We start from the raw sequence: 21021 nt of genomic DNA, 5'->3' as shown, positions 1-21021 counted from the left end.
TCTAGACATACTTTCGATCCTACATGATCACATCCTTAGAAGAGTGTGTCAATTGAATCTGCCTGGCAGCACAATCAAGCTGAGCCTTGTGCTTAGAAAGCCAGTTCATCCTGAGAATTAGATAAATGTCCGAGTCACCAAGGACCGTTGGAGAAGACAAAAATCTATAGTCTCCCATCTTGATAGAAACATCCGGAACCACCAAACTGGCACTCAACCGTTTACTCGGAGAAACGATATCCATGGATTTACCCAAATGAGAAGAAGTGAATTCATTCTTGGAAAAAAAATGGTCTTGACATGAAGCAATTCGATGCACCAGTATCAAAAAGAACTTTAGCAGGAATGGAGTTAACTGGAAGGTTACCCATGATCAATTCTGAAGAAACCTCTGCCTGAGCTGCGTTCATCATGTTGACCTTAGCATGCTTGGGATGATGCTTGACCACTGCATTGCTGGCAGATCTCACAGGAGGAGGAGGCGGAAGGCGCCTTTGGTTGAAGCATTTGTTCCATAGTGCCCTTTCTGTTGACACTTGTTGCAAGTAACCTCTGAGAGCGGACGGTGATAAGGAGCACTTGATCTTGGAGTATGAGTCTGCGCTTTGTGCTGATAGCCTGGGTTGGGTGGGTGGGAAGATCCATTGCCACCTTTACTCTTCTGCTGGTAAGACTGACGAAACGGAGGAGTATGAGGCAACCAGAACTTCTGTTGCTTAGCTGTCACTTCAGATGAAGAAGACGATTGAGTTGCATCCCTGACTCTCTTCTTAGAAGCATCGCACTTGAGCTGAGCGGCCTCTTGCTTTAGTGCCATGTTGTAGAATTCATCATACTTGGTCGGCTCAAAAAGCATGAGAGCTAATTGCAGATCTTCTCCAAGGCCACCTCTGAATTGATAAATCATGATCTTCTCATCAGGGACGTCTTGTTTAGCGAAGCGAGCGAGCCTCTGAAACAGGATGTTGTATTGGTAAACAGACATGCTGCCTTGCTTGAGATTGCGGAACTCCTCGCGCTTACTCTCAGCAACACTTTGTGGAAAGTTGTGAGCTTTGAAGTCTCGGCAGAAATCATCCCAGGTAATCACACGACCTCCTCTGGAATCTCTGTATTGTTGATACCACTAAGCAGCTTGATCCTTGAGTTGAAACGAAGCAAACTTGACAAAGTCCTCAGGCCTGACATTGCTACACTCAAAATGTATGCAGATATCCACGAGCCAGTCGTCGGTGTCTGTGGCCTCGACACAGTTACTGAAGGACTTCGGTTGGTTTGTGAGGAACTGATTGAGGGTAGCAAATTGAGCTTGATTGTTGCCTTGGCCTTGATTTCCTTGGTTGCACTCTTGCAAGAGTTGCAAAAGCATCCGAGTGTTGGCGTTGGTGGCTGCCATGACAGCTTGCCATGCCTCCGGAGGTGGAGGTGGTGGCGGACGTTCCGGATTCTGACGCGTTGGAGGAGCCATCCTGAAGAGGTTGACATCCGTTAGCGTCTTGAAAGACATATATTCAAGCTGAATCAATGGATCAAAATTGCAACATATAGCCTTAACATTCGAACAAGAATGAATGAATGAATTCAAGCCATCGCACTTCCATAAATTGAGAAGCCGCTTAGATAAAGGTAGAAGAATAAAGCAACAAGGTACGGATATGAAAAAATAATTGGTAAGGATTACCCAATCACAAACCAAATATCTGCGGGAAGAAATACTAGAGCTACATGAATTCCCACCTATGAAACTCCCAAAACTTTCTGGTTATGCAATCAGGTGTTGGGGATACAGGGGAAGCATAATATCTCACCCAAAACTAGCAAATCCTACATCCAGTTGTATCCTTCGTTCAACACATAACCAAGAAACCTTCGGAAATCATTTACCTCAACCTTCGAAAAGCATTCGTTATACGAGTTATGGCAATACTCCCGAACTCCCGCCCCAGTACTGGGAGGCATCGAGATTATCTCACCAACAACTGCATAAAGGAGATTTTCGATGTTGGTGAATTCAGGTATTCCAGAACTGCAACGATAAAATTGTGACGACAACACCTCGGAGCTCAACTCCGCGTGACACTGCCACAACCCCTAAATGTCAGGAGGCACCAAGAACAATGTTCTCATCGCAGAACCATCGGAACGATTCCAAGATACCCGCATGATCCTAATTTTTTTTGTGAAATTTGAGGAGGGAAGAGTCAAAACTCTACGTCAGGAGGCATCACCAGAGCGACGAAGGGACTGAGGAGTAAAAGGAATCCTACTCTCTGATATATATTATCCTAAGACTCAAAACATCTTTTTCTAGACTCAACAACGTCAGCAATTCGATCAAGCAGGGGGCTCCTAAGTCGGGGAAGGCTCTGATTACCAACTTGTAACATTCACGATGCGGCTATATCTCCCACGTGTTGGGGAATGACTTAGAGGAATAACCGCAAGGTAGGCATGTCGCAAGAGGGGTAATCTTTACACATCCCATGTACTGAATAAGAAATGGATAAAGAGTCGGCTTACAATCGCCACTTCACCCAATACATAAATATATCATACATCATCCAAAATACAATCATGGTCCGACTATGGTACCAAAATAAAGAAAGACAACCCCAAATGCTAGATCCCCGATCGCCCCAACTGGGCTCCTCTACTGATCATAATAACGGCCCGAATCCTTGTCGAACTCCCACTTGAGTTCGGTAGCGTCCCCTGCACTGGCATCATCGGCACCTGCATCTGTTTGGAAGTATCTGTGAGTCACGGAGACTCAGCAATCTCACACCCTCGCGATCAAAACTATTTAAGCTTAAAGGCAGGAAAGGCAATGAGGTGGAGCTGCAGCAAGCACTAGCATATATGGTGGCTAACTTACGCAAAAGAGAGCGAGAAGAGAAGCAAAGCACGGTCGAGAAGCTAATAATGATCAAGAAGTGATCCTGAGGCTACTTACATTCAAGCATAACACGAGACCGTGTTCTCTTTCCGGACTCCGCCAAAAAGAGACCATCATGGCTACACACGCGGTTGATTCATTTTAATTAGATTAAGTGTCAAGTTCTCTACAATCGGACATTAACAAATTCCCATCTGCCCATAACCGCAGACACGACGTTCGAAAGTTCAAAATCCTGCAGGGGTGTCCCAACTTAGCCCATCACAAGATCTCACGGTCAACGAAGGATATTCCTTCTCGCGGGAAGACCTATTCAGTCTCGGAATCCCGGTTACAAGACATTTCGATAATGGTAAAATAAGACCAGCAAAGCCGCCCGATGTGCCAACAAATCCTGATAGGAGTCGCACGTATCTTGTTCTCAGGGCACATCAAATAGGTCAAGCTACGAGTAAAACCAACCCTCGAGTTGCCCCGAGGTGGCCCCGCACGCTGCCCGTTTCGGACCAACACTCAAAGGAGCATTGGCCCGGGGGGCTTTAAAATAAAGATGACCCTTGAGTCTGCAGAACCCAAGGGAATGTATATGGTGGTAGGTAGGCAAATGGTAAAACCAAGGTTGGGCCTTGCTGGAGGAGTTTTATTTAAGGCGAACTGTCAAGGGGTTACCATAACACCCAACCACGTAAGGAACGCAAAATCAAGGAACATAACACCGGTATGACGGAAACTAGGGTGGCAAGAGTGGAACAAAACACCAGGCATAAGGCCGAGCCTTCCACCCTTTACAAAGTATATAGATGCATTAAAGTAAACAAGATATAATAATGATATCCCAACAATCTCCATGTTCCAACATGGAACAAACTTCATCTCCACCTGCAACTAGCAACGCTATAAGAGGGGCTGAGCAAAGCGGTAACATAGCCAAACAACGATTTGCTAGGAAAGGTGGGTTAGGGGCTTGACATGGAAATATGGGAGACATGATATAGCAAGTGGTAGGTATCGCGGCATGGCAAAAGATCGAACAACTAAGCAAGCAAAGATAGAAGTGATTTCAAGGGTATGGTCATCTTGCCTGCAAAGTTCTCAGAGTTGATGAAAGCTTGATCCTCGTTAGCGTACTCAACGGGTTCCTCAATATCGTACTTGTCTCCCGGCTCTACCCAAAGTAAGAACACAAAGAAAGAACCAACAATCAATCACGATGCAATGCACAAGCAACATGATGCAAACATGGCATGAAATGTGGGATGTGATATGCAATGCATATGCGTGCTCCAGAAGGAAAAGATTGATCAAAGCATCAAATTGGCAAACCAAGAGTGCCGCTGGAAAGATGAGATGATTTTGGTCGAAATCAATATAAAGATCACCGGAATCGGATGCACGGTTTGCAAATGGAAAGCAAAACAAGAATGGCACAATTCTGCGATTAACAGCACGATGCCACCTAGAATGCAACAAGAAACTAAGCTACTACACTCCGACATATCAACAAAGCATATGGCAGTGATCTACTCAAAATGCTTGAGAAAACATGAACACTGAGCTACGACTAAAACACACCAGAACAGGTCAGACAAGCATGGAAAAGGTGCAAAAGATATCAGCTTCACAGACTTAGTGAAAATACTAACATGCCAGGAATAACATCAGGAAGCAATGTTTAGAGCAAGCAAACAACATTCTACATGAACTTATCATAGTAAACAAAGGCATGGGATGGATCTACCCAAAGCATAGAACAAAAGCCCTTACTGATCATGAGCCAAAAAGGCACATAAAATATTATGGCACCCATGTAAACATAGCAAGTTTCGTTAACAGATTCAGACTTAGCAGAAAACTGGGCATGGCATAAACAGAATTGTGAAGGCATCTTTGTGAGCTCGATTCACTCAACACAAGACGTTGCATGACAAGATAAGCATAGCATCAACAAGATGGCATGTTTATGACACTAACCAAGGCAAGAGCAAGTTTATATTATGCATGGATCAACTACAACAACCACGGCAAAATTGATTAACATGTAAACAATATGTCATTAACATTTTATAGCAATAGTGGAGCAAGATTAAGTCATGCTAGGGCACTCCATAATTGCAAACAGGGGCATGGATGGATAGAGCACAACCATATGTCCAAATCATCCTTACTGAAGCAACACAAATAAAGCATAGAACACATTGTAGCATCATGTATACATGGCATCAAAATAACAACAGAAAAGGACTTAGTAAAATTCTAAGTCCCTGAAAACAGCAATATCACGAAGGCTACTTTGCATGCTTGTGCTAGTCACCACAAAGATCACAAAAATACATGGTAAGCACCCCTGTAAAGATGGCATGACATTGATCAAAACACATGTAGAGCTCATGTTCATATGCAGCACACAACAAATGTGACAAAAATGACAAATCCTCATACTCTGATAAGAATCAGCACCTAACAATTTATAGCACTCTTGCATTAGTGATCTCGGCATCAATATGGACTCAAACAAGAATGTCACAATGGAACAAAATGAAGAGCACATCATGATATACATTTTGATATATCATGCGCACGAAACGGAGCTACGAATGAGAAGTTATGGCATGATGAACATGGGCTAAGAATATAGCAGAAAAAGACTTAGAGATGAAAACGAGGTCAACCCTAGTCTTCCAGATCTGGATCCAGGCACGGAAGTCGAGGTGGCCAGAATTCGTCCTCGCGGTGGCCAGAGTGGAGGCGGGGTCACCGAAGCGCTCTGGGCCTCGCCGGAGACGCGGATCCGGTCAGGGCGAGGTCCTACGGAGGCGGCGAGGTGCCGGGCGGCGCCTGTCGTTGGCGGGCGGTGCGACCGGCGAGCTTAGGAAGGGCGGCGGCGGAGAAGTGAAGAAGAACGGCGGCGGAGGATCGGAGGCGCGAGGCGGCGAGGTCGCGGGCGGTGTACGGGCCGCGCGGGCCGGCTGCGGGCCCCGCAGGCCGGCGGCGGCAGCGGATCTGGGAGGCCACGTGGTGGCTCTCTACTGGCGCGGGCGCGGCGGCGACTGTGTCCGGCGACGCGCGGACATGTCCGACGAGCAAGAGGGAGGGGAAGCTAGGGTTTCGACCCGGATTTTGGACGGGGAGGACATATTTATACCTAGAAGGAGGTGGGAGTGTCCAAATGAGGTGTAGTTTTTGACCACGCGATCATGATCCGATGGTGGAGGACATGGGAGAGGTTTGGATTTGGGCCGTTTTGGAGGGGTGTTGGGCTGCAACACACACGAGGCCTTTACGGTTCCCCGGTTAACCGTTGGGGCATCAAACAGACTCCAAATGACACGAAATTTGACAAGCGGTCTACCGGTGGTGTACCAAGGCCACTTGGCAAATCTCGGTCCATTCTGAGAACGTTTAACACTCGCTCACAGAAAGAGACAAAAGGAGGCGCCGGATGACGTAGGAGTGTCGGATTGCAAAACAGGCAACGGGGAAAATGCTCGGATGCATGAGATGAACACGTATGCAAATGCGATGCACATGATGACAAGATATGAGATGCAAGACATGAACAAAAAGCAAAACAAAGACAAAACCCAACCACGAGGGAATCTCATAACTTAAAGCCAAAAATGGCAAGAGTCGGAGTACAAATATGGCCAGTTACATCCGGGGTGTTACATTGGAATAGCTTCTACCCACTTAGTAACGTAATTAACAACAACTAAAATATGTATATAGCCATTAGAGGAAGGAAACGGTCCCATATAATCAGAGCCCCAAACATCGAATGGTTCAATAACAAATGAATAATTTATAGGCATTTCTTGACATCTACTAATATTACCAATTCTTTGACATTCATCACAAGACAAGACAAACTTACGAGCATATTTGAAGAGAGTAGGCCAATAAAAACCGGATTGCAATACCTTATGTGCAGTTCTATCTCCAGCATGGTGTCCTCCATAAGCCTCTGAGTGACACTTACGTAGGATCTGTTCCTGTTCATGCTCAGGTACACAACATCTAATAACACCATCTACTCCTTATTTATAAAGGTGTGGGTCATCCCAAAATTAATGTCTTAAATCATAGAAGAACTTTTTCTTTTGTTGGTATGTGAAACTAGGTGGTATAAATTTAGAAACAATATAATTAGCATAATCAGCATACCATGGAGCAGTACGAGAAGCATCTATGACAACTAGTTGTTCATCTGGAAAGCTATCAACAATAGGTAGTGGGTCATCAAGAACATTCTCTAACCTAGACAAGTTGCCTGCAACGGGATTCTCAGCTCCCTTTCTATCAATAATATGCAAATCAAATTCTTGTAGCAAGAGAACCCATCTAATAAGTCTAGGTTTAGCATCTTTCTTTTCCATGAGATATTTAATAGCAGCATGATCAGTATGAACAATTACTTTAGAATTAACTATATAAGGTCTGAAATTATCACAAGCAAATACAACTGCTAAAAACTCCTTTTCAATAATAGCATAATTTCTCTGGGCACTATCCAGAGTCGTACTAGCATATTGGATAACATTTAATTTCTTATCAACCCTTTGTCCTAGAACAACCCCTACAACATAATCACTAGCATCACACATAATTTCAAATGATAAATTCCAATCAGGAGGCTGAACAATAGGTGCAGAAATCAAAGCTTTCTTAAGTATTTCAAATGCTTCTACACAATCATCATCAAAGACAAAAGGAACATCTTTTTGTAAGAGATTACTCAGAGGCCTAGAAATTTTAGAGAAGTCCTTAATGAACCTCCTATTGAAACCGGCATGACCAAGGAAACTTCTTATACCTTAAATGTCCTTAGGACACGACATATTTTCAATAACATCAACCTTAGCTTTATCAACTTCAATACCTTTTTCAAAAAATTTATGCCCCAAGACAATACCTTCATCTCTACTCCTAATGTCTCAGTTGGTAGGTCGCGTTCCGAGTTTTATTTTCGTCCCAACTCACCCGGTCTTTTTTGATACTTCTTTGGTACTTCCTTCCATCATCCCTTCAGCCGCGAAAAACCAAGAAAAACCCCAGGATGGAGTCCCGCACACGCCCAAACTCCCGTCGTTATTAACTGAATCGAACGACAAAATACCTACGAAGAAAAACCAACGAAAAAAACCCCCCGAGCTCCGACGGGAACAAGGCTCCCCTCGATCTGAAACAGCGCTAGGGTTTGCCCAGCCGCCACGCTTCGCGCTGCCGCCCAAGGCCCGCTCCGCCCCCACCGCTCCCCACAACGCCGCTGCCGGAGGGCCGGCCGGCGAAGCCGCACCGCGCCCAGGGATGGCAGCGGCGGGGCGGTTCCATCTCCCTACCTCCTGCCAGAGCCACCATAACACCATACGTAGATCTGGCCGGGAGCCCCGCCGCCGACGAGGGCCACACCGGCGATCTCGTGCAACCTACCTGCCTCATGTTTCCTCTCTGTTCTCCTCCTTCTCTCTCCGACCCTTGTTCATCCGCGGCCGCCCGAGCTTGCCCCGATTCATGACCCTCTCCTTCTGCCAACTCTGGTCCGTCGCTGGTCGTCTGTGGCGCGAGTGTCGCGCCTCCTCCTCAACCTCCTCGATCCGTGATGCCCTGACTGCACTGCGCACGTGCGCCTCGCGAGCCATGGCCGCCTTTTGCCGAGCTGTGGGATCGACGTCTGACCGCCACCATGACCGGCCTCTTGCGAAGGTCCCGGTCGCAGTCTCCTGTGCCTTTGGACCTTGGGAGCGACTGGGTGATTATATGCCAGGTAATCTATTTTGCTGAATTTGTTCAGAAGGAAAATCCTTGAGGTACAACACTGACCCGCTTCCTTGCTGTCTCATCTCGGTTGTTTTGGTTGAGCTAGACGCCAAAAAGCAATATTGCAACACCATGCATGAGGAACATGAGTCTGCCAGTATTTAAGCATTATACTTGCTAACACTGAGAGCTTAATTATCTTTGATGCAACCAGTCCGTCCAAGCATCCAAATGTATGATTCATGTGCCTAGAATCAGTACTTTTGCATGTCTGATGCATGCAGAAATATCCAAATGTACGACACCTCATGGACCCGATGTGAAGGTAGCATATGCTATTCTACAGTGCTTGCCCTCTGAAATCTTAATTGTTGGTCGTACAGTTAGTGCTAAACTGCAGTAATCTACTGCACTTGCATCTGAATTTTACATTTAATAAGTTAATACTTGAGAGTTAAGATAGATCAGTAATCGAGTTGGGGCTCTATCATTGTGGCAATTTGGCAACCGTTGCTAGAGGTGATAAATCTACTGCACTTGCATCTGAATTTTACATTTAGTAAGTTAATACTTGAGAGTTAAGATAGATCAGTAATCTGGTTGGGGCTCTATCATTGTGGCAATTTGGCAACCGTTGCTAGAGGTGATAAATCTGCAAGCATAAAGTCAATGTCCTGCTATGCCGCATAATTACAGTGCTTTCACATTATGGTAAATTTGTTTCCTAAAAGCAAAATCTTTGTCATGCCCAATTCATGGTGCAGGACAAGTAAGCCATCCACACGAAGTCGGCGGCAGCAAGGGTGTGGGGCATCGGGAGGAGCATCTGGATTGAAGGTTCTTGCCCTCGCCATTGAGACTACTGTGTTCGTCGCCGAGTACATCTGGTATGTACGCAACGAACCTCCCTAATGCAATGTCGCTGCTGTTTATTTCATCTTTTGATTGCGGCAGACTATATTCCACTAAGGCACATTAGGGAGTAGCTTTGGGGTAGGGGCCAAACCTGCATATTTTGATCAATTATTTTTATTAGATTAGCAATGGGAGCTTACTGTTCAGTGAGGATTTTCCCCCTTAAAGTCATATTGTTAATATCCAAAAAATTTAATGGGTGGGTGGTGATGTCCCACTGCTTTGCCCTTTTAATTCCAGCACTTAAATAAGAATTGGAGGGCAGACGTTGCACAAATGGATCATGTGGCATTTACTACTGTTGTATTATCATATCTAGCATCTCTCTATAAAAAATAAATCTAGCATTAGTTTTGAACTTCTGATGATGTAAGGTAAACACAGAGGCATATCTTCGTCATAGTTGCATCCTTTATAGCAGAGATTTTGTTATGAAAAATTATTTTGTTGATGGAAGCCTTTGTGCTTCTGTCACTTGGACGTGAAGTTTTTGTAGACAATCTTAGGACGTGAAGTGGGATGCAACATCTATAGATCTACTGACACTGAAAGGTGGTTGTTAGTTAGGTTCTGATTGTGCCAATCAATAACACACAATTGTTACTAGGGTTCGGCTACAGATGCCATCCATCAACTCATGTTTTAAAGTGTGCTTGTGAGATGCAATCCGATCTCTCTATCTTTCCCGCTGAGATGCAGAGGAGCTCTGTGTTTTAGGGCCTTGGTGTTGCTACAGGGGAAGGTGGAGCTGCGAGGAAACAAGACAGGTGGACAATGCGACAGGAAGCAAGAATGAATTTCTAATCAATCTACTGTTTCCCTTGAGTCGGGGGGAACATACCACGCACCACGTTGTGTTTATTGATCTGGAATCCTAGAGGGTCACCCACCCTCGTAATTCAGTATTGAGATGATCTCCTTAATTTCTCAAATGTGTTTTATTAAATTCTAATTTGATAGTTTTACCCTCCCGAGCATGTTGTGCTTCCATAAAAACATGAATATTTCTCAGCCATTTTATTAAAATGTAGTCCTATGCTTTCACATTGACTCTGGATATTCTCCTAAACGAAGGTCAAGAACAATTGATTTTATCGGCAACAGGGGGCGCTTATCAGTCGCCATCAAGTGCTTCAACCAGTGCGGCGTCCAGGTACACACATTGCTTCATCTCATGTGCTATCTCATCGTCTAGACAATATATCCATGGGTGACCCTTGTACTCACCTCATCTCCAGATTAGAACATAAGTGTCCGTAGGAGGGTAGGATCTAGGCAACTGCAGTACTGATTGTCCAGCTAGGCAACAAAGTCGACGGGGCAAATAACATAATCTTCAGATAAAGTTATATTCGAAAGTCAGTCGGCTTTTCATGATTGCCAGTGGTAAAACAAGCATATATTTCTTTTGATTATTGACATAGCACAGCTTAGTAGAGTGGACCAACCAACATTGGGTTTGGGAGGTCATTTAATAGGAAACACTTCGTTGCAAGTTTCTTCACCATTGAACACAATTCATCACAAGACTTTATATATGTTGGCTGTCATGCATGTACGTCTGCAACTAAATAATTACAGGATGTTGTGTGCTTGTTCTATGTCCAGCAGTAAAGATGTTTGAAGTTTTGTACCAGTTTCCAATAGATCATTTCCTACAACAATATTTGTTTTGCAATCCAAACAAGTAAATGTCTTGTAAAGAAGTAGATGTTTCTGCATATCAACACACCATTCAAGTTATTTACAGAATGATTTTCTTGGAGCGTTCATAATTTCACGTATGTTTACATCATTATTCATGTGTGGGTTGTATTGTGTTTTCTTTCGTGGGGTGCCGGACGCGCTACTGACGGTACTAGCATGTTTGGGCTAGGGAGACAGAGATGGTATGCGGAGTAAGAAGAGTGATTTAAGGGGAGAGAAATCATAACAGGGGTTGGTGGAGCAGAAGAGGGCGAAGGAAGACTTGTGGAGAGCTGCGAGGAATAGATTTTGGGGTATGTTACTGTTTTATGTGTGATATCGGTTCATAATTTACTGCAGCGATCAGTTCTCTACTTTCTATGTACTAGGTTAATTCTATTTGCTAGCCTTAAGTGTTTTTTCTATAGCAACTAAATATTGTGAAAGTAACCCTGAAACATACACACATCTACTAGATGCAAAATTGTTTCTCTGTTGGTACGAACAATCATGTAGATTAATGCATGTAGTTTTGTTTTGCACACAACATACTCTCCAGTAGTGCCGAAACTAGAATCTCAATCACTGTCCATTATACAAGATGCAAAAGAGTTCAGAATAAGATATTCATCATCATATTCACGCATTTTCCGTTGTAATATATATTTTGTATTTGTGTACAGGTTGACACATTACACATACATAAAGTATGTCTGACTTATGCAGAAGAAAAGGGACCCTTCATATAAATTATTTGCATGCTCATAGTTATGAACTTAAAACACTTTGCCTGGCATTCATAACCATTATACTTCCTCCTGCCCAAATTTGTTGTCCTGCGTAATAGTGTTCCACTTTGCGCCTACCACTGGTAGCTGGAAATTAGATATAATAATAATCAGTTTCCTTGCTAGACTTGTTTCCTTATAGGATATCCTGCCGATTTGATCTATTTTTGGCTAGAGCACATGGGATCAAACCAGAGGTAATCAATTTTCTATGTTCACCTGATTAGTTATAAGGAATTTATTACCTCTGTTTTATTTCCAGGATACCCAAACCAGTGGTAACGTTTTTTATGGCTTTGAAATTCTGTACAAGGTATTCTCATGTCTAAATACTAGAATTGTTTGTTCATTGCTAAATTGTTAATGAGGGGTCCATGTAGTGCTCTCAGTGGAGACACTAGACCATCTGATGTTCATTTAGACATTTCTATTCAAACTTTCAAAGTGATTGTTTTCTTTTTGTGTGTCCACACAGTTGTTTGTGTGCATCCAATATAAAACTTGCTATGAATTTGCACCACCTACACCCTTTTTCCATGTCTTAGTCTATATGAATTACCCACTTTATATACCGCAAAAAGAAATTACCCACTTTATAATAACTCACATGTTAATTAAAAGGAAAAAGATCTGAACCATCGACACTCTATAAGTTAAGTTGTTCAGCTAAAATTTAACAAAGAGATATTTGATTACATGGATCTCTAATTTTTCTGCAGTGTTGTAATTATATTGTCTCGGGTGTTGTTGTACGTTCCTTGTATCATGTTGACTTACTCCTTGATCAATAGGGATGTGGATACAAAATTCCGTTTTCCACTACTTATATTATCCTCATTGGACCTTAAGCTATAATCATCGGCTATTGTTGTGTGTCTGTCTGCCTGGCAATGTTTCACCTCTACTTTTGACCTACTGTTGACTTATTTGGAACCTGAGAAAGAATTATTTTACATGTTAGAGTACTCTCATATGTTCGAAGTCATAAAACCAGCTGAGATAATGAAATAATGCCAGGTAATTACTCGTGGTTTCAAGGTTGCGCAAAGGATAGGAGGCATGGTTATAGGTCCTCGACAACATCTGCGCCTCATAGGTCAGCCATGATTCTCGGATTTTTTGTTCTGTTGTTATTCCCAAAGAAACATCGTAGTTCTTTTGGACGGTCAAAGATTATTCAGTTACTGAAATACTTCTTATCCAAAGAGCTGGGAATATTTAAAACATCTAAATTGCTTATCTCAACACTATAATAGAAAGTACTATCTCGGAAATAATAACAAAACACCGTGATAAACTGGGCACCGGAGCCATATTGACACAGACCCATGATCAATGATATGTGAGCCAAGTCTTGATACCCGTGAACTTACAGCCACCCATTGAGTGCATGATTTCTTCCATCTCCTTTTCTTTTGTTTTCTAGGGCAGATATTCCACCGTGCATTGTATTTGACCATACTTAACCAAGTTGATTCATATCAATAAGTATCTTTTGGTTTTCTTCCAGTTTATTAGGCATGGACCCAGACACAAATTCTGAAGCTTCAATAATTTGGGTGGTCTAATAGTTCCTGTATAGCTTGATGTCGTATCAGGTGTAATATTTTGTTGTTGCTTGATGTTGCATCAAGACAAGCTAGGGTCAACAAGGAACAAAGGGGTTGACACATGGAGAAGCGGGAGCATAAAATTCAAAAGGTACTGAACATGTGTATGGATTACAGCGGTGAGTGAATGGTGTGGCACATTGAGTCAGAGAGGAGTAGTTGCTTGTCTGGTATGAAAAACAGTTGTTTCTCGATTAGATTAAGGCCAAACTTATCTTCAACATGTGTGGTCTTTCATCACCATTTTAAAAGAGGTTCAATGCAAAATCCTCAGACTGCCAATTTTTACTATATTGGAAGTACTTTATCGATACGTTTGGAACAATTCTCAGATTCCATGAAACATATTCGTGGCACCAATTTTAACTAAAGAATAAATCAATCTCAATTTTGTTCTGTAAAAAATTAAAGCACTCTCCTTTCCTATGAGAAAAGAAAACATATACTCCAATTGAAGGAAGGAGTACAAAGTTGAGTCATTTTTGAGTCACTTATTGCGGGACGGAGGGAGTACTACATTGAAGCGATTGCCAATTCAAGGAATCATTTTCTATGGTCAGTCCAAACAAACAAAATTTAACCATATGGAAACAATATTTAGTTGCCATAGAAGTAATTTGACCTGAAACAGTTACCATCCAAGAAAAGGAAGTGAAAAAACCATATGAAGGAAACTAAAGTTCCAAAAGGAAGGAGTATCAACATTTGAAACAAAATATATTTTCATACAGAAGTAATTTACATCTATGGAAGCAATTTTTTGTTCATCACTAATCTGTATCAATATGTGTTGCATTCTCTTTTAGAGAAGTGAACTCTGAAATCCCTCCTCATTCCAAACAATGAAATTTTGAGGCTGAAAGTACAAATTTGTTACGACATGACTGACTTAGAGAAAAAAATGGGCGTATTTGGAGCCGGATGGAAACATGGGCAGATTTGGAGCAGTGTGAAGACGGCGCACGCTGGTGTTGCAATGACCAAAAGAGCCGAAGTGAAAGAAGAGATGGAATGACAATGATGCAACCTTGTCGTGTGATTCTTGTATGTATATTTGAGGTCCGTAGGAAAATATGTATTAGTGAGATAAAGTGATGGAGATGCATCTTAGATGGAAATGGAAGCAGAGCCCAAAGATAAATAGAGAATTATTAGTTTGTGAATGAACATGTGGTGGAAAGATTGTTTTCTTGTTCATATGCCACATTTTCTTACTATTTCTACTAAGGTGAGGTGCCTTGTACATGCCATATTTTTAACATACATAGTAGTGTGAGACAACAAAACAATGACATAGAAGCCACATGCATAATCGAGTTACCGCATATTGAGAGGATGGTTTATGTATCGACAAAGAGGGCTAGGGAGAAGTTCAACAAAAAACAGAGGCTAGATGGGGTGCATGGTGTTTGTTGGAATAGATAGAAGATACTTGCGTGCAATGTTTTCGTTCGAGGCGGGTAACTTGAGCATTGTTTACAAATTTTTCCCTGGCCCGTGGCAACGCACGGGCAGTCTACTAGTTAACCATAAAGTGGCACTTCTCCCAATTCAAGACAAGATTAGTTTCTTAACATCTCTGCAAAACTCGATCAAGGTTGCTTAAGAAATCATCAAAAGAAGTTCCATATACATAAAAATCATCCATGAATACATCAACAATCTTTTCACAAAAGTCCGAGAATATAGCAGTCATACATCTTTGAAAGGTAGCAGGTGCATTGCATAAACCAAAAGGGATACGTCTATAAGAAAAGGTACCAAAAGGGCATGTAAAAGTTGTCTTTTCTTGATCCTCTTTTGACACAGGTATTTGAGAAAAATCAGAATAACCATCTAGAAAGCAAAAATGTGTACGTTTGGATAATCTTTCTAGCATTTGATCAATAAAAGGTAAAGGGTAATGATCCTTTTTAGTAGCTTTATTTAATTTGCGGAAATCAATTACCATTCTATAACATGTAACAATTCTTTGTGGGATCAGTTCAGCTTTATCATTAGGAACAACAGTAATACCTCCCTTCATAGGGACACAATGGACAGGACTTACCCACTGACTATCAGCAATGGGATAAATTATACCTGCCTCCAGAAGCTTTAGTATTTCTTTTCTTACCACTTCTTTCATCTTAGGATTTAACCGTCGTTGGTGATCAACAACCGGTTTAGCATCCTTTTCCAATTTTATTTTGTGCTAGCATAGAGTGGGACTAATGCCCTTAAGATCATCAAGAGTATATCCAATAGCAGCACGGTGCTTCTTCAGAGTTTTCAATAATTTCTTTTCTTCATGCTCTAAAAGGTTAGCACTAATAATAACAGGATATATCTCTTTCTCATCAAGATAAGCATATTTAAGAGTATCAGGTAAAGGTTTAAGCTTAAACACAGGGTCACCCTTGGGTGGGGGACGATCCCCTAGGCTTTCAACAGGCAAGTTGTGTTTCAAAATTGGTCCCTGTTTAAAGAATACTTCATCTATTTCCCTTCTTTCATTCATAAACATATCATTTTCATGGTTGAGCAAATATTGTTCTAAAGGATCATTAGGAGGCACGACAATAGAAGCAAGACCAATAATTTCATCTTTACTAGGCAGTTCTTTATCATGGGGTTGTCTATGAAATTTAGCAAAGTTAAACACATGAGACATATCCCCCAAACCAATAGTAACTACATCCTTTTTGCAGTATATCTTAGCATTAACAATATTCAAGAAGGGCCTAACAAATATAATGGGACAAAATTCATCTTGTGGGGAATCAAGAACAAGAAAATCAGCAGGATATTTAACTTTCCCACACAAGACTTCAACATCTCTAACAATGCCAACTGGTGAAATAGTGTCCCTATTGGCAAGCTTAATAATAACATAAATTTCCTCTATCTCAGTAGGTGCAATATCATGCATAATTTCTTTATATAAGGAATGAGGTATTGCACTTGCACTAGCACCCATATCACATAAGCCATGATAGAAATGATCTCCTATTTTAACAGAAATAACAGGCATGCCTACAATAGGTCTATGTTTATTTTTAGTATCGGGTCTAGCAATTCTAGCAGCTTCATCACAGAAGAAAATAACATGCCCATCAATATTATCATCCAAGAGATCTTTAACCGTAGCAACACTAGGTTCAACTTTAATTTGCTCAGAGGGAGTAGGTGTTCTAGTATTACTCTTACGAACTACAGTTGAAGCTTTAGCATGATCCTTTATTCTAACAAGGAAAGGTGGTTTCTCAATATAAGCAGTAGGAAAGACAGAATCATTATAAGTGATAGTCTTTTCTTCAAATTTAATAGGTGCAACTACTTTTAATTCAATGGGAGGATTATATTTAAACCACTTCTCCTTAGGGAGATCATCATGAGTAGCAAAGGATTCATAGAAAGAAGCTACTATCTCAGAGTCAAGTCCATATTTAGTGCTAAATTCACGGAAGGCATCGGTATCCATAAAAGATTTATCACAATCAAACTTAGGTGTTATACCTGACTCCTTACCTTCATCGAGATCCCAATCTTCAGAGTTGAGTTTAATTCTTTCCAATAAATCCCATTTGAATTCAATAGTCTTCATCATAAAAGAGCCAGTACAAGAAGTATCGAGCATGGAGCGATTATCGAGAAAAGCCGAGCATAAATTTTTTGAATAATAGTTTCTCTTGAAATCTCATGATTAGGGCATGAATATAACATTGACTTAAGCCTCCCCCAAGCTTGAGCGATGCTTTCTTCTTCGCGAGGCCAAAAAATATAGATATAATTACGATCACGATGAACAAGATGCATAGGATAAAACTTCTGATGAAATTCCAATTTCAATCGGTTGTAGTTCCATGATCCCATATTATCACATAGCCTAAACCATGTCAACGCCTTTCCCTTCAAAGATAAAGGGAAGACCTTCTTCTTGATAACATCCACGGGCATACCTGCAAGCTTAAATAATCCACAAACTTCATCCACATAGATTAGGTGCAAATTGGGATGTAATGTTCCATCTCCCATAAAAGGATTAGCTAGCAGTTTCTCTATCATACCCGAAGGAATTTCAAAGTAAACATTTTTAGTAGGTTCAGTAGGTTGAGGAGCAACTCTTTGCTCTACTGGTCGGGGTGAAGATATCCCGAACAAGCCCCTCAAAGGATTATGTTCCATAGTAACAAGTGACAGTAAATTTCAGCACACTATATAAAATTTTCCTTACCAAATTCCACCTACCAATGGCACTTCACTCCCCGGCAACGGCGCCAGAAAATAGTCTTGACGACCCACAAGTATAGGGGATCTATCGTAGTCCTTTCGATAAGTAAGAGTGTCAAACCCAACGAGGAGTAGAAGGAAATGATAAGCAGTTTTTAGTAAGGTATCCTCTGCAAGCACTGAAATTATCGGTAACAGATAGTTTTGTGATAAAGTAATTTGTAACGCGTAACAAGTAACGAAAGTAAATAAGGTGCAGCAAGATGTCCCAATACTTTTTGTAGCAAAGGACAAGTCTGGGCAAACTCTTATATAAAGGAAAGCGCTCCCGAGGACACATGTGAATTATCGTCAAGCTAGTTTTCATCACGTTCATATGATTCGCGTTCGGTACTTTGATAATTTGATATGTGAGTGGACCAGTGCTTGGGTACTGTCCTTCCTTGGACAAGCATCCCACTTATGATTAACCCCTATTGCAAGCATCCGCAACTACAAAAGAAGTATTAAGGTAAACCTAAACATAGCATGAAACATATGGATCCAAATCAGCCCCTTATGAAGCAACTCATAAACTAGGGTTTAAACTTCTGTCACTCTAGCAACCCATCATCTACTTATTACTTCCCAATTCCTTCATCTAGGCCCAAACAATGGTGAAGTGTCATGTAGTCGACGTTCACATGACACCACTAGAGGAGAGACAACATACATCTCATCAAAATATCGAACGAATACCAACTTCACATAACTACTTATAGCAAGACTTCTCCCATGTCCTCAGGAACAAACGTAACTACTCACAAATCATATTCATGTTCATAATTAGAGGGGTATTAATATGCATAAAGGATCTGAACATATGATCTTCCACTGAATAAACCAACTAGCATCAACTACAAGGAGTAATCAACACTACTAGCAACCCATAGGTACCAATCTGAGGTTTTGAGACAAATATTGGATACAAGAGATGAACTAGGGTTTGAGATGAGATGGTGCTGGTGAAGATGTTGATGGAGATTGACCCCTCCCAATGAGAGGATTGATGGTGATGACGATGGTGATGATTTCCCCCTCCCGGAGGGAAGTTTCCCCGGCAGAACAGCTCCACCGGAGCCCTAGATTGGTTCCGCCAAGGTTCCGCCTCATGGCAGCGGAGTTTCGTCCCGTGAGCTTGCTTATGATTTTTTCCTGGACGAAAGACTCCATATAGCCAAAGATGGGCATCAGAGGGCTGCTAGGGGTCCACGAGGCAGGGGGCCCCCTCTGGTACTTCTTTCGCCCAATATTTTATATATATTATGAAACATGCTCCCGTGAAGTTTCAGGACTTTTGGAGTTGTGCAGAATAGGTCTCTAATATTTGCTCCTTTTCCAGCCCAGAATTCTAGCTGCCGGCATCCCCCCTCTTCATGTAAACCTTGTAAAATAAGAGAGAATAGGCATAAGTATTGTGAATAATGTGTAATAACAGCCCATAATGCAATAAATATCGATATAAAAGCATGACGCAAAATGGACGTATCACAACCGATGCGGCTATAACATCTGGTGCGGCAGCAATGACAACTGCAGGTGCTGGCGGGTCAGCTCGCCCGACGGCTCAAGTTTTAGCAGATCTATTGGAGGCTCTGGCGACTCTAATGGAGGTTGAGGTAACCCCAGACAACCAGGAGCAGCACAAAGTAGAGATAGCTAAGTTGCGTGATGAGATAGCGCGGGCTAAGGCGGAATTAACAGCAGAAAACGCCAAGATGGCTGCGTAGCGGGCCGTTTTGGACGCCCAAGCACAACGGATTTAAGCAGATTCATATCGGTAGATCAGAACGCTTCACACGAAGTCCTAAGGAGAAAGCACCAGAGTCGTTTGCCCTTGGTTTATGAGTCAAGGGACCTCTTCAACACCCCTGGAGCTGGGGCCAATAACCCGCCCGTGGTGAATCGGATAGTTGAGCCACCTGGCCAGCCGCATATGAAGAGCACTCCGCCTCATCAAGTGGTGACACCACCGGGTCATTACTCCACCCCTCTGGATAACATGATTGCTGCAACTACACGATTGGCAGCTCTGCCCGTCGAGGGTGAAACTCCGGCGGCGGTTGAAACCCGAAGGGCCAGGGAGCTTCTTGAAACAGCTTTGGTGCAGCAGCGGGCTTACTCTTATAGTCGTGATCGGATTCATGCGACCCCTCGTCCAAGCCGGAGTTACAGCAGGCACATTGATTCACCAGCAGTCCCAAGTACGGAGCAGCGCCGTAACCAACCTCATGGGCATGACCCGGCGCGCAATGGGGCCGGTGCACTTGATTTGGTGCACCAGGATAGAGCGCGTCGGGAGGCCAAGCTGGCAGCTCAGCTGGCAGCTGATCAGCATGCGCCAGTTTACCCGACAGCTTCAGTGGAGGCAGGTGTAACTTCCAAGGCTTTCAGTGTGCCGTTTCTAATGGCGGCTCTACGAAACGAGCGCCTGCCTAAGGACTTCAAAGGCCCTCGTAAGGTGCCTAATTATGCAGCCGATCAACCCCCTGAGGCGTGGGTGGAGAGTTATGAGATGGCCATGGAGATGCTGGATGTTAGTGAGGCTGCATATGCTAAGTACTTCACCATGATGTTAGAGGGGACGGCTCGTACATGGTTGAAGGTGTTGCCGGCTAATTCCATCGGTTCATGGGCGGAGCTGAAGGCCCGGTTTATACATAATTTTAAAGACACGTGCATCGATTGTGGATTCGGTTTCTAGTGTTCAGGCTGAGGGTGAGTCAACGACCAGATGGGTGCATTGGGTCTCGACCATCATACATTCTTCAGATAATATCAACGTCGGCTCAGCGGTTCTGATGTTGGAGAAAAAATGCCGGTTCATTCCACTCAAGCAGAAGCTTGGGCGGCTCAAGCGTCATTGCAATGACATGGGGGAGCTAATGGCGGCTCTTGTTAAGTATGCCGACTCTGATGGTACCAAGGACCCCGACTCTTAGGATGAAAGATCAGGAAAGGGGAAGAAGGGTAGCGGCGTGAAGGGACAATAGTACAGTTCTACCAATCAGGGCGGCAACGGTAAGCGCAAAGCTGATGACTTTGTGTCTAACACCAATGCATGCAATTATAACCAATGTCGTAAGGGACAACCGGCTCTGAGGACAGGATTCGACCTTGA

At 42.7% G+C, this 21021-nt stretch overlaps 1 long non-coding RNA gene across 8 annotated transcripts; it reads left to right on the top strand.

Annotated features, from left to right (window-relative positions):
- The first annotated feature begins 8041 nt into the window (after nucleotides 1–8041).
- LOC119328845 lies at nucleotides 8042–13963 on the top strand. Of its 8 annotated transcripts, none has more exons than XR_005159189.1 (7): nucleotides 8042–8657; nucleotides 9415–9537; nucleotides 10640–10718; nucleotides 11442–12236; nucleotides 12302–12352; nucleotides 13057–13135; nucleotides 13550–13963. It is a non-coding gene; the product is annotated as an uncharacterized LOC119328845 (long non-coding RNA). The 8 variants fall into 8 exon arrangements; XR_005159191.1 differs by adding an exon at nucleotides 10302–10332 and having other exon boundaries at nucleotides 11442–12352; XR_005159186.1 differs by adding an exon at nucleotides 8757–8975 and having other exon boundaries at nucleotides 11442–12352.
- The last annotated feature ends 7058 nt before the right edge of the window (nucleotides 13964–21021 follow it).

Source organism: Triticum dicoccoides, chromosome 7A (genome assembly GCF_002162155.2).
Source record: "Triticum dicoccoides isolate Atlit2015 ecotype Zavitan chromosome 7A, WEW_v2.0, whole genome shotgun sequence".
Taxonomy (NCBI): Eukaryota; Viridiplantae; Streptophyta; class Magnoliopsida; order Poales; family Poaceae; genus Triticum; species Triticum dicoccoides.
The sequence above is the reverse complement of the archived record's forward strand: the minus strand, read 5'-3'. Positions and strand labels throughout refer to the sequence as shown.